The sequence below is a fragment of the Coptis chinensis genome, chromosome 2, assembly GCF_015680905.1.
Source record: "Coptis chinensis isolate HL-2020 chromosome 2, ASM1568090v1, whole genome shotgun sequence".
In the NCBI taxonomy this organism is placed as follows: Eukaryota; Viridiplantae; Streptophyta; class Magnoliopsida; order Ranunculales; family Ranunculaceae; genus Coptis; species Coptis chinensis.
In genome coordinates, this window is record NC_141457.1 from 3,140,490 (window position 1) to 3,155,814 (window position 15,325).

Genomic DNA, 15,325 nt, shown 5'->3' on the forward strand with positions numbered 1-15,325 from the left:
TTTACAACATTGGAAGCTATCCCATGTTTGGAGAGAAGGCAACTTTAGTGTGGATGTAGCAGCCAGGAAGGGATCCACCTTATTGCACGACACTTCAGTATGGAGTACTAGTAGACCAAACTTTGTAACTAAGATAGAAAGTCCCTTTAGGACCTACTATCAATTCAGATAGAAAGTGTAACTTGTATTGTCTTTGACAATCCCTTTCATTACTAATAAATTCCCTTACTTACGTGCAAAAAAAAATTACATGTGTTCCCTAATCATCATAGTCTCCATCAATGAATGGATCCTCATCAGAGTCTAAGGTCTCCAAAAATCTTTTCCAAGTCTCACATCAAGTCTAGGAACAAGAGAGTGGCATCTTTCTCAGTGTTTGTTAGGACTAGGTCAACCCTGGGTTCCATATCCAACACACCATCTGAATCAAATAGAGCATGTAGATCCAATTGAGGTGGATCATCATAAGTGAGATAATCGTCCCATGCATGATGTGGACTAGGTCCATGGTACTGGACATGACAGGGTGAGATAGTCTCTCCTCCTGGGTTAGATTCCGACCTTAGGGAATAGGCCAACATAACAGATGGAGTATAGTCCAAACCTGATGAGGATGATGTGGATCCAACCTCACTTAACCAACTAGAATGCTTAGCCTCATGATCGAAATTAAATTGATGATATCTCGAATAGTAATCCATGTCTAGCCCTAGAGCCATAATTTATGAGTCTGGATTTGGGTCATCATCTTCACTCCAAAATAAGTTGGAATCAATGCTAGCATCAATCTCTGCCCCTAGATCAGGTAGAGCCAATATGAGATAGTTCACTGTGGAATTGGAATCAAGAAACAAATTGGACATTCCTTCCACAAACTCATCTGTGTACCCAAATCCCTTTCGATCACCTTCACTCTAGATTTGTAGTGTTTCATTGGAAAAAAAAAACCTTGAAGCTTTTCTTTTTCTGGTGGTCTAAACTCCATAATCTCTTGTGGCTCTTCAGTATAGTAGCACTCTCTCTCTATCATTGAAATTACCTTATGCTCATCCGAAGAATCCAAATCCTCCGAATCGCCAGTGATGCAAATAATCTTCCCTTGCCATAAGAACTTGAGTTTTTTGTGAAATGTAGATGGAATTGCCCTAGCTTGGTGTAACCATGGTCTGCCTAAAAGGAAATTGTAGTTAGCCTCGATGTTCATAGCCAAGAATGTGACTCTTAATATTACTGGACCGATTTGGACTTCGGTTGTGAACTGGCCAAGAACTCACTTTTTCACTTATCAAACCCATGAACTACTCTGACCGTGTCCTTAGTAAAAATGAAGTCTTCTGGCATGATTCCAATGGCTTTTGTTGAATTGACTGGGCAGATATTCAAATTAAATCCATTATCAACCAATACAAATGACACCTTATGGTTGTTACAATGCACCGTGATAGTTAAAGCTTTCGTGTGAGTTGTCCCATTTACCGTCAGATCATCATCAGAGAATAATATAGTATTGGTCCTTCTGAGAGAAGCGACTGTGTGTGCCAAGTCATATGGCTGGATAGAAGCTGAAACATGAGCTTGGTTGAATGCATGAAGAACTGTTTGCCTGTGTTGAGGTGATGCCATAAGTAATCCCCATATAGAAATGTTGGACTTGGTCTTTTGCAGCTGCTGGATCATTTCATTATCATCTTGCTTCTCAGGCTCAGTAGATGCGAGTAGGTCCTGTTGTTGGGCCAAAGTATGATCCTTTTGCAAGTGTGGTGGTTTGTATACTTTTCCTCCTCTTGTTAGACCATGAGCTTCTACATATTCTTTTGCCAAACTAGGTTCTAACTGCTTCAACTGGAATAGTGAGATTGCTTAGTCATCCTCACTTTTCGTGGGCTATATCAATTCCTTTTTTTAAACGTGCTCCAGAGATAGATCAGGGCCATTGGCTAGCACAAACTGGACTAAAAGAAGCGTAGGTGTTGGAATGATTAGCTTTGGGCTTGCCTCTTGAACTTGGACCTTAGCTATCACCACTTGTTGCTACTGAGATGAATGTTCCTAAACGAGCTGCCCATAAGACCTCGGTTTGGCCTGTGATGTACTAGGTTGAGATGTACCCAATGGATCTACCCATTTATTTATAGGCATTTGCGCTATTAAGGAGTCCAAGTACTCCCTACTCAAGATAAATGGCGTCCAAGCTGGAAAAGTTGCATTAGGAGTTGGCCGACTTGATGAGCCAGTTAGATACGACGCCATTACTTGGTCCAAAGAGATAGCCCTAGGCATTGCTTGCATCTGTGCCATGTATTATGTGACTATGTCATGGAGATTGATTAACTTGGATAGTGATGCGGCACTGACATTGGACTCTTGCTTGATAGGAGTAATGAAAGAAGCTAGATCTTCAATCTTTACTGACTCTAATGTGTGAACTCCCCCATTATAGTATGGTAATGGATTTGTTGTCACATTTGGATTACCGAGATGTGAAACATCAATTCTTCCTGATTCAATCAAATCTTGGATCCTATGTTTAAGAGCACCACACTTCTCTATAGGATGTCCTAGAGATTGATGGAAATCACAGTGTTTTGAAGTATCACACCAGTGTGGAATCAGATTTGGAGGAGGTTTAGGTTGCAATAGTGTAACTAGGTATTGCTAGATCAAAAACTTGAGAACGACTGACAATGGGTATGGTAGCTCTGTGAACTGCCTCTGTGGCCTGGGGAACCCTCTATTTTGATATTCTTGTTGTCTTGGAGGATATGCAATTTGATTGGAAGAAGGATTGTTTGCCACCTCCAACTGAATTCGCGTATGTGCCTTAGGTTGAACTTGTGTAGGAACCACATTGACTTCTTTGATGTTTACCATTACAGTGGGAGGCTTCTTCTTATGTGGGTTAGATCCTGTAGACGCTGAGCTGATGGGAAAAATATTGCCAGATAACTAAGGCTTCTTCTACATGCAACTGATGTTAGTGATATTTATTACTTTTGTTCTAGTAGCTAGTCTGTAGTGTTCTAGGTAAGTGATGTTAGTTACTGCAGTTTAATAAGATGTTACTAACACATGTGCTAAGAACCTTAAAATTGTAGTTTAAAACCCTTAATAGTATCCCATTTATGCCAATTATGTTTATAATAATAAGAGTTTATTACTGTTTACTTATTTTTGTGTATTTCAAGTCTTGGAGTTAAATATGTACATAAATACATCATTTTTGCAAGAGAAATAAGTCAAAATGATTGCTAGAGAAGTTCTATGATTAAAATCCAATTTTCAAGAAGAAAAGGACTTTTAAAGCCTAGTCAAAGCTGGAAAGTCAAAGTCAACTCAGGCACAAAAAGAACATAAAGTCAACAGAACTTCAACATGTCGTATCTTTGGACTCAAACCTTGGAATTGGGCCTATTTTATGTTGAAACGACCGGCTCAGAAAGATTTTTCTAATGGTATAGGCCTCAACCCAATCAGGGTAGTAAAATTGGACGAAATGGGTATTGCAGTAAATTCCAACAGTTAGGACCTTTTTAGACTTAAGTATTTAGGTTTTGGGTTTGATTTAGTGGCCCAAAACACAGCTCCCAAGCCCATGCACGAAATTGTAACCTAAATCTTTGATTTATTAAGAGGATGAGGGCAAAGCAAAGAAATAAGTTTCTCCCCCATTAGTTAATATAATTTATTTTTTATGTTTTTAGCCGCCAACTCCATTAAACACCAAGTTTTTATCTAATTCAAGTTCTCTTTAAATATGTCTTATTTTAATTATAGTATAATTATTATTCCAATGAAGTTAGGCTAATCTCCCCATTAAAGGGGATGAGTATGAAGCCTAATGAAGAATTTTGATGTGTAAGGATGGTTGTTCATTGTGAATGTTTAACTAGTTTAGTTTCTTATGCATGTTTAGGAATAAAGTGTGTATTGAATTAAACCAAAGATTATTAGGGTTAGACAAAGATGTTTAACCATTATTCTCCTTCATGCTTGTAACAATGACTATAGAGATGTAGGTTATTACTATGGATCAATAAAGTTTGAATCTTTTATGGAACATTAAGGGAAGACAAAAGATTATAACTTTACAATGTTCCTAACTTGATTTTTATATCTAGATAACTTATTAGGTGGATTATTCATTCACTTTATATTTTCTCATTCATCGAATCCCATATTTTATTGCCTAGATAAATTCATATAAGTTAAATTCATAAGTTTAGTTTCATAGTATAAACTCACATCTATCGACATTACTCTCACCATTGTTTCCTTGTTTTCCATTAGTTTAATTCGTATATGTTCTTGAACAATTAAGAGTGGAACGAATCCTTACTCGTATATTGCATGATTATGTCTAGAGAGTAAGAGAAACTTTTATATAAATTAAGAATAGGTAGTATTGCATATTATTAGTGTTATTAGCATTAATAGTAGTAAACTATTGTTTTTACATTTATCAACATGCATATGAGGTATTTGACGGTGTTTAAGTAGAAATAAGTGTTTAACGATGTTTCACCTAAGGAGGTATCAACATTAGAATGGTACTCGATTATTGTCTGCTCTTGTGAGAACATCACGAAGTAAAATGTTAGGGAATCAAAGTTTTGGTGGATTCAAATCTCTTGAATCTCTTTCCTACTCATATTTTGTAGACATAGTTTAGTTCACAAATTCTTCCTTTGCAAATAGTTTTTAATCCCTCTGATAAGTGCTCAAAAAGTGTATTTTAACCCTTGATTATACCTCTAGTTTGGTCCTCTTAATGGATTAATCATGCTTGTAAGCTATGTTTTATGACTTAACAGGTGAAAAAGAGAGTTTTGCAAAATATTAAAGTTAAAGGACATAAATGAGCAATTTGGAGTATTAAAGATCTCAAGATAATTATGGAGAATGCCAAGAATCTAAAGCTATGAAAAGATAGAACTTGGACCTATTTTGAAAGAGCAAAAGATGGAGCTAAAGAGAAAAAACAGACCCATACGTCTGGGACACATGGAATTGCACTAGCCCATGCGTCTAGAAGCATGAAAATGACTTACAACTACACCTCTTCATTGTTTTTAGAAACAGAAGTTGAAATTGGAAGGAGGTCAATATGTAATAGGAAATTGGATACAAAAGCCCATATTTTAGATGTTTCTAGAGCTCATTATAACCCCTATATAAGGAGCACCACAGTGCCAGTTGTAATTGCCAATTCACATTCATTCTTCTTGTCTCCAGAACTTAAGGCAAATAGAGGTTAATAATAAAATATTCAGTTTTCACTAGCTAAATCTTAATAAATTAATCTCCCTACTCTTATGTTCTTCTTTTCTTCTTCTTCTTGTTCTTCCTTCTACATTGAAAGCTGATCTTCTCTTTCTAGGGATGAGATGAAGTCAGTGCTTCAGGTTTGGTGATTCTTTTGATTCATGGTGTTTTCCAGTCAGGTATGTTCTTTATGTTTTCTCAGTTATTAGTCTCATTGCCCACATAAGTGGATGGAAGTATAGAATAGGGTTTATGTTTTGCAATTTAATATTATGCTAATGTTCTTTACTTTTCTTCTAGTCGTGTAGTTTTCGTAGTTAGGGAAGTATTCTTTGTGTTGCCCTAGAAGGGGTAATTCAGGGAGTGACTGCCTAGGGGAAGTATTCTTTGTGTTTGTCTTAAGTGGTGATTCATTGAATGGTTACCAAATTGGGAAGTACTCCTTGAGGTTACTCTAGGTAATACATTGAATGGCAACCAGAGCTTATATAAAAGGAAAAAAAGATATTAGTAACATAAACATATGGACAATCTTAAGTAAAAATAATTGTTTAACGATGTTTCATCCAAAATGGCATTAACACTTGCTTGATTGCCCAATTGTAGTATACTTGTGAGAACAACTTAATAACTATGAAGGGAAATGTTTGTGAATAAAAGGTATTGGTGGATTCAATTCTCTTGAATTCTCTCTCTCATATTTTCCCACAAGTTTAATTTAATAGTTTAGTTTAGTATTAGTTTAATCCAATCTCTACAACTATAATTTTTAATCCCTTAAACCCCTTTCCATTCTCGTCGTTTATATTGATACGAATTAGGAGCGGATTGATACCCTACTCATCCTTTACTCATTGAGGGATATTTAGGTTTTGATTGGGTGTGTTTTAACCAACGACAACCATCCATCATCTATATTCCATCTCTTCCCATCTCCATTCTTCAATCCACCTCACCTCACCTACTTTCATCCCTTTATAGAGATGTGTGACCCCTTCACTTTGATTCATGTGGATCCTTCATCATATTTCTTTGGGGGTCTTCCAGGCACTCTTTGCCTTAGGAGGCAATAATATAGGATAATGTTTTTGTGGTATCCACTGTTGTTCACCATTTAAAGTATTTATAATCACTAAATTGAATAAGCTTCCCTAACTGTATAAGCCTTATACCAAACCTGCACATAGTTGTCTGATTTATCTATAGCCTAAAAATTACAAATATGCCATGAGCACTGACCTTACTTCTTTTTGTGTGTATGATGGTATATGGATGATGTAGATAGATGATGGTCGTTGAACAAAATAGAAGCGTATCAAAACCTAATTATCCCTCAATAAGTAAAGGATGAGTAGGGTATCGTTCCACTTTTAAGTGTATGTTATGTGAAGGACAGGACTGGAAAGGGGGTTTGAGGGATTAAAAACTATGATTGTAGAGATTTTAGATTCTAATGCTAAACTAAACTAAAATAACTAAACTATTAAGAATTTATAAGAGAGGGATTCAAGAGATTAGAATCCACTAATAGTTTTGATCTATGACCTTCTGCTTCATAGTTGTTCTTACAAGTAGACTACAATTAGGCAATCGAGCGAATGCCGATGCCCTCTTGGACGAAACATCATTAACAATTAACTCTACTTAAGGTTGTTCCTATGTTTATGCTATTAATATCTTCTTTCCTTTTATGCAAGCTCGGGCAGCCATTCAATTTATTACCAAGAGCAACATCAAAGAGTACTTCCTAATAGGGTGGCCATTCAATGAATCGCCACTTAAGGCAAACACAAAGAATACTTCCCCTAGGCAGCCACTCCTTGAGCTACCCCTTCTAGGGCAACACAAAGAATACTTCCCTCACTCTAAAGAACTACTACACTACTAGAATAAAAGTAAAGAACACTAGCATGATATTAATATTGCAAAACATAAACCCTATTCTATACTTCCATCCCCTGGTGTGGGCAATAAAACTAATAACTAAAAACATAAAGAACTAACCTGATTGAAGAACACTATGAACCAAAAGAATCATTAAACCTTAAGCACCGGCTTCATCTCCTCCCTTGAAGCAGAAGATTAGCCTTCCATAAAGAAGGAAGAACACGAAGAACGAGAAGAAGAAGAGTCGAAGAACATAAGACTAGAAAGACTAATTTATTAAGACTCGACTAGTGAAAACCGAATCCTTTATCATTAATCTCTCTCTTCCTCAAGTTCTGGAGACAGGAATGTAAGTGAATTAGCAAGTTTCATGAGGCACTTAGGTCCTCTATTTATAGGGGTTACAATGAGTTCTAGAAACATCCCAAACCGTGGTTTGTTTCCTAATACAAATCAACTTCTTTCAGAGTCCAACTTCATTTCCAAAACTGTGAAAGAAGTGGCTACAGTGTCAGTTCATACGTCTGGATGCACGATCATTGCATCTCAGATGAAAGCATCGCGTCTGGATGCACGATCCTTGCGTCCTAGACGCGAGAGTCTATTTTTCCTTTTTTGCTCCATCCTTCTTTCCTCTTTTGCGGGTTTTGGTCCAAGCAACAAATCCTTTTGCCTTGGGCTTCCAAATAGGTTTTAAAATAGGTCCAAGTCGCATCCTTAATAGCTTCAATTCCTTGGCCTTCTCCATGATTGTCCACGAGCTTCCATGTGATCCTTAATGCTCGGAATTGCTCCATTTTACTCTTTTTCTCTAATATTCTACAAAACTCTCTTTTTCACCTGTAGAATCATAAAACATGACTTACAAGCACTATTAGTCCACTAAGATGGCTAAACAAGAGGTATAATCGACGGTTAAAATGCACTTTTTGGGCACTTATCATAACCCCCAACTAGCCTTTTGCTAGTCTCTTAGCAAATAAGATAAAAAGAGATAAGTGATCAAAATCACATCCTATAATAACAAAAATAAAATCCTAACTCACTTTTACAGGCATCGCGATTGCATTTACCATATGCAACAAGGCTTCAAACCTTTAAGTTCCCCAAAAAGGACGAATTATAGTCTCGTGAGGGTTTTCAGGTGATATACCCACAAAATCAATCAATAGCATGTTCAAGAATGATAGTATTTTTCAGAGAGAAAAATTCCTTACCCACTTAGTGCTTACTCCAACAGACAGTCTCCATTGCTAACTACATTGCTGCAAAGACTCATAGATTATAATGGGAGATAGTAAAAATTGACAAAATTCTCAATCAAGGCTTATGTGTGTACTCAGTCAATCTCCTATACTCTCCTATCCAAGAAACGGAATCCCTAGTTTACCTTTAGACAGACACTCTCGACTTTCAATCCTCACCGGTCATACTCTCAGAAAAGAATCTCTCAGAAGATGGTCTACTATTTTACCTCATGTATGTGGGGAAAAGAATAATGAATACGAACATCCCACATACTACCTTGAAAAACGGACTTCTAGATGACAGTAGTCTCATGGAAAGAATGTCAATCACATATGAAGTATCGGGTCCTTCACTTTAGCATCCTCTCACCTATTCTAGACTTCGTACTATATTGTAGTGATAAGTCATGGGTTGTAACTTGGCTTGGGTATTAGTTTATGAAAGAAAGGTAAAAAGGATTCAAAGGTTGTTTTTGAAAGCACTAAGGGTTTTGCTTCTTTATTTGGAAAACTTCTTCAAATTCTGTATTGCAAAGAAAATTCTTCCTTTGTTTTAGCTTTTCCATCCATTCTGTTCAACTTCTTTTTTTTCTTTTTCTTTTTTTTTTAGCTCAGTGGTATATCCTTGATTAGTACTAGATATGCTTGTTTTCCTCTAGCTTCTTTCACTTCGAACAGAATGATGGTCTTCATTGTATCTCTCTAATATTTCCTTGTAATCTTCCTTTTGTGCTCTTTCTTCCTCCTTGTGCCCTTCGTATTCTCATAAACATATGGGTATGGCTGATAAAGATTTTGGCTATACTCCTTGTCTGGAGTTAGGTAAAGGGTAAATGGTTTTGAAAGAAAATGGCTTATTATAAGGCTCAAAAGGGTTTAACATGATGGTCCTACTAGGTAGGATAAAGGCTGAATGGGTTCACTACTTGACTTATCAGTATGATACTCTATTTCGAATAGAGTACAAGACCTAATGGCTATCTCCCCAGTTGATGTCACTTCATGTTTAACCAAATCAACGAATAATGAGACTCTACAAGAAAAAAGCCTTTAAATTACTGTTAATAACAGTGACAAAAAGTCTTTTGTCACTGTTTTTTTTTTCCAAAACCGTGACGGAGTGAGAGTAATTTATTTTTTTCCCAAAACCGTCACAAATATTTGTTCCAGACTAGCCTCTCTTTACCATAAAAAACGGTAACAACTGCTCAAAAATCGTCATAATAAATCATATCATTTGTGACAATTTAAAATAAATAGTTATGCATTCATCCTTTTTAACGGTCATAAAACCATAAAAAAAACGGTAACAAATGCCAAAAAATAGTCACAAAAAAACATTGTTTTTGTGACAGTTATGGCAAAAGAGTTATATATTAAATTTATAACCGTCATAAAATTGACATCTTTCACTACGGTTATTGGAAAACTGTGATAAATGTTATATTTTTTTTCCAAACCAAAAAAAAAAACTGGCATTCCAATAGCAAAAAAAACATATATTTCACATTGAATTGGACATGCAACACCTGATATGAAATCCATTAAAATTAAAATAGCATTCACCAACTCTATCGAAACATTCCAGCAGCAAAAATACACGTAAGACTTGGGTAATCAATAAGTTCTACAAAATATACAAATAAAAGCCTTTAGAAAGAATTGTGACCAAGTCACATTCACATCAAACACTCCTGATTAGTCTTCTTCATTGTTCTAAAGACATTCTTAAAGAAATCGAACAAACACAATATGAGCTTGACATCCAACCGAGGTGGAAGTCTTCTTGCTGGTTAGAAAGTTTCTTGATCTGAAAAAGTTAAAAATAAAAGAAATGAAAAACGAAAACCAAGGAACTAAAAGATCAAAACAAGGTTTTGGCAGCTACCACACGTCCACACAACAGTGCACACAATAGTACTAGACCATATTCATCGAATACTTAGCGACTAGTGACTAGTAATCTAATTGGTTATGCTAATAATCTGGCTATTCAAACATAGCCGCTAAGATGCATCGTCATCCTCAGCCGGCTCGAACCGTCTTGGTAATATGAAGTTGAACAACATCGAGCTCATCTTGTTTATATGTTCCTTTAAGGGCAAAATTTGTCATCTAAAAAGATCAAGATACGATGTCAAGTTAATGACAATCAAAACCCAATGTCTAATACAAAGAAGAAATAAAATATTTAACACTATACAACAAGTACGTCTACACTTAAAAAGAGATCAAACCAACAATTCAATAAGAAAAATTTCTTTTAAGGAGAATCAACAGTAAAGCTAACAACATAATTACTAAATTCCCCCGTTTTCGTAATTTTTTACGTCCAACTAAGAGATCGAAACCAGATCTCCGAATGGTGAAAAATGAGTGCATTACAAAATCACCCTTATGGTGTAGTGCTTGATGCTCACATATTAAATAACATTGAACTACTTCTTGGTATATAATTATATATATTCTTTGAGATATGAATAATGAGAGCCTTTAACCTTTTTACTGAAACCCTTAAAAATAATATAAGTCTAAATTAACGTAACTACCATCAACAACTAAAACTTGGGAATATTTACAAACCTGAATTAGTTGATTCTCACCATCAAATTGTTATTCCATAAAATCCGCTTCTTTTGGCTATGGAGTGACCAATCGACCATCCAAGGGGATATGCCACTTGTACTATCCTTAATATTTTGTCAATATCAGATGATAGCTAGTCTTTGTCACTAGTAAATTGAATAAAATCGGAAGCCCCCTGCCAGTACACAAATTGAAATTATGTAAATACTAAATTATCTTGGTGAACAAGCTATGGGCGCCCTACATTTAAACCATGAAATTAAGGGGACAGCTCGTGAACCAACTAAGAATGAAAACCCAAGTCAATGCAAACCTGGGAAGTTGAGCTTTTCTGCTCCAATTTTGATGAGCACTTCTGTGGTGTGTGGCACCAATAACACGACTCCGTTTTTTCTCCTCCTTTGGATCCCATGGGTGGAAGGGGAAAACATTACACTTCTTATGTTGTGTCATCTGTTTTTAGAACAAGAAGTAGCTATTAACCAATTGAAGAATAGTATAAGGTGACTGTCACGCATCACTAGTCCTCATATTCCTTCATGTACCTACCAGTGTGAAGAACACAATCAAATTAGACACTTCATCTAACTTAAATGATGGATAAAGCCATGTCAATGTTATGCATACATATGTACCAATCAGAAATCAATTGGTTCTCAATGCTCCAAGACCAATGATTAATGGCAATGGGCATCTACAAAAATGATATACATAATGTATACAATAAATGAATTAGCATCTCACATGGCAAGCAGATACATTGCAAAAGAACATGGCAGTTCATTGATACATGCCAAATCCATACACTAATTAAAATTCAATGGATGATTGTAACCATTAAGAATGGCCAAGTCTAACCAAAGATATGATCTCTGGCACCCTTAGGAATGGCTAGGTCTTAAAAATGTAGGTCTATTTTAAGCAACCAACATTGAGGTTGGGGTTAAACCATACCCTTCCAGATACAAGGGGCAAACTACAAGCACCAAAATATTTACAGAGGGCAAAATCAGACCTAAATCAATTGATTCTCACCGTGGAATTGTTATTCCATAAACTCCACTTCTTTTGGTTATGGAATGACCCATCCACCTTCCAAGGAATGGTGATATTACACTTGTACTCTCCTGACAACAAGACGGAAAACAAGACATGCAGCATAGATTCGTCGTCAATATCATATGATAGTCTTTGTGTCTAGCAAATTGAATAAAATGGGAGACCCCCTTCCTGTACACACTCCCAAGTCTGTAGTAATCCATTCTTTGGAATTGGTTGAAACATTATGCAAGTAAGATAGTAGGTAAACACAAAGAGCAAATAATTGTAATAGGCCGGATGAATGTCTAGAGTTAATTAAAAAAACATATTACAAAAAAATTGAAAAATCATACCTTTACAGCAAATCGCAGTATAACAATGAACCAAGACAAGAAGATACTGAAAATTTCGCATCTTAGTATAGTAACGAGTCGTAGTAAGAGAGCACGAGTGAATATTTAAGAAAAATCTATAAGCGAGGAACAATCCAAAAACTAGGAAAAGAAAAAATATCACCACTTAAATCATTAACTTCAACACCCACCAGAATTACACATATAGAACATGTGATTTATGAAAATATCGAATTTTTACATTGATGAATATAAGATATCAAAATAAAAAAGCATGCCTAATTTGGTTATAAATGAAGCAACTAGCACCGAAATTAATATTAGTTGTTGATTAAACACCTAGCAGTGTGAAAAAAAGTAGAAATAATTAGATGATGAAGATTATCAAACCATAGAAGAAGGAAGGGAAAACTACCGGATGGTGGCTACGCGGTGGCGGCAGAAGTGTTGACTAGGTTGAGCGAGAGAGAGGGCAATGGAAAAATATGAGTGATATATTAGTCGGTTTTAGTTTTAGATGGGAGATGGGAGAAGAGAAGAGCGCAACCTTTCCATTTTTCCCCTCTCCCAAAATTATAATTTTTGTCTTTCTTTCTTTTTCTATTATCTTAACTTTGGCCTTTACTGTTTATAGTCAAAACAAAACTTTTAAAATACGTTACAAATTAATTCTCAAATCCGAAAAAATTAAAGTAACACATTATTTGCAATTTTAACGCCTAAAAAATGTTAGGAACGTAGTTACACCTAAAAAACATTAGGAACTAAGAAAAGTGTGCGTTACTAATATCTTGTTTTGGTGTAGTGTGAACTAGCCTAGCCAAGTAATAGTGCTACTAGTGTGAATGGTTAAAAAAGACCCAGGCAATAGTGCAACATAGATTAGACTGCTTACATGGACCAGGAAAAACAAATTCGTGACCGACTTTACCTTTGAACACAGTATGTTGCAACTACCAAGTTAACCAACGACTTAGCAATTTGTTTATACCATGCTATTAACACATAAGAATATCTAGTAATGGATAATCATACCTAATACATCTATATATCAAAATACCCATATGATTGTTATAATGTTTTGAGTACACAGCACAAATATAAAACTGTTGGGATCAACAGAGGACAGAAACCAAAGACACGTGTACTTTCAGATGTCATATCATAAAACACTGTGAGTTGCAATAAAGGATTGGGGGAATTCAAACCCTACTCTTTCCTGCCTATGTAATTGTTTTATTTAGCTCAAAGTTAACCTAGACACATGTACATAAGGAAAAAATCAGAAATAGACTAGCATGTGCTAAGAGAATTAAAAAATAATGGTTGCTAGAAGTCGATATAAGTATTTCTAGAACAGTTGCCCGATGCAAAACAGTTCATTGTATGCACATACTTTTGTTCTCTACTTATTAGTTTTTTAAACTAGCACATATGATTAGAGGTGTTATAGATCATGAACTGGTCTTTTAAAGAACCCAAATGATGATAACTACTTGCATCAAATGTGTCCACTTACATTGAGCTCTGGGGCCTCTAGTTTTATCTTCAGCTCAACCAAGTCAGAAACAAGGGGTGTCATTCCTGCAGTTGATAGATCCTCGGCTCCATCCAATAAGCTGTGAGAGTAACACGTTCCATCCAATAAGTTTCACAATTTCAGTTCTTGCAGAAAAAACCCATCGATTTATCACAAAGAAACACAACAATCCCAATAACTTCGGAGAAAAAATAACATTAATTGGACAAATAGGAACATCCATAGTAACATATATGAAATAAAATTTACCTGTTAATTGGATGATGGAGCTAGAGAGAGACAAACGAGAATGAATCTCTAAAACAACTAGAATTGAAATCCACTAGAACTGGTAGCAAAAAATATAAATTTAAAAGAAATTGATATTAATAATTTCTATAGAAAGTATAATGATTTGAAGTGAGAGAAAGAGTACATGGTCGAAGAATAGCTAATTAACATGCTATGGGTGTGTATACCCACTTCCTGAAATTCAAGTAAAATTAAATATAACAATACAGAAACTTAAGTTCATTAGCAACCTATGAATAAAAACATAGCATCCTTTTAGTCACGTACTTCCCACCTGTTCATCGTAAAGGCCAATATATACCAAGTACCTTTATATAACCAAAGCCTATTCCTTGGTCAAATGGTTAAGCCTGTTCAGCACTAGCCAAACACAGTCCACACGTGTTCAACATGTAAGTTAACTAAAACTATATTTAGAATAATAATGAAGAAATTATATCCACACACAGAAAGAACATGAAATTCTTATGCATTTGGAATACTTATTCTAGTCATAGCTAGAGATAACCCAACATTCCCATATTCAAGTTCAGTATAACCATACTTTTAACTCTAAAACGAGTCCGGAATCATCTAAAGTGTGAACTGGGAGTTACTAGTATAATCCATTCAAAATTTTTAGATAACCTTGTGTGAACAGCTAAACCATACATAGTCAAAATCGGTGTTACTAGTGTAATCCATTCAAACTTGTTCGTAAAAAAAGCTAACTAGCTTACATTTAATTCTAATGAAAATATAGTTTAAGGTTTATATAAGAGTTCTACTTACCTGAAGCAAGCTTCACTCCTTTAGAAAATAGCTAGATCGGTGTTTGACTTCAATATAAAGCTAAACCCAACTATCTTGAATTGTTGCATGAAGGCATGTCAAATAAACACTCTACTGATTCCCTGTCATTACCACCTTGCGATAAGCTTATGCCATATACACAAAGATATGGCAACTAATAAAGCACACATGATATCACCTAGTTAACAAAGCATACCTTTGCTTCCGTTATTGCATTTGCATGAACTTAAGACATCTTACACACACAAATGATAGAATCACAAAACAAAACTATGATCACACTCAAAATACCACCAAACAAGGAAATGTTAATGTGGTTTGTTTAT

General features: G+C 35.4%; 1 long non-coding RNA gene across 27 annotated transcripts; it reads right to left on the reverse strand.

The window, feature by feature from the left end:
* Positions 1 to 9,910: 9,910 nt before the first annotated feature.
* Positions 9,911 to 15,117, reverse strand: LOC147514387 (uncharacterized). 27 transcript variants are annotated; one of them, XR_015207798.1, is made up of 6 exons: positions 14,166 to 14,744; positions 13,896 to 13,995; positions 12,018 to 12,109; positions 11,296 to 11,676; positions 10,980 to 11,157; positions 9,911 to 10,206 (listed from the first exon to the last, which is right to left on the reverse strand). It is a non-coding gene; the product is annotated as an uncharacterized LOC147514387 (long non-coding RNA). The 27 variants fall into 27 exon arrangements; XR_015207791.1 differs by having other exon boundaries at positions 11,296 to 11,527; positions 11,618 to 11,676; positions 11,998 to 12,109; positions 13,896 to 14,740; XR_015207772.1 differs by adding an exon at positions 14,979 to 15,117 and having other exon boundaries at positions 12,018 to 14,244.
* Positions 15,118 to 15,325: the final 208 nt, after the last annotated feature.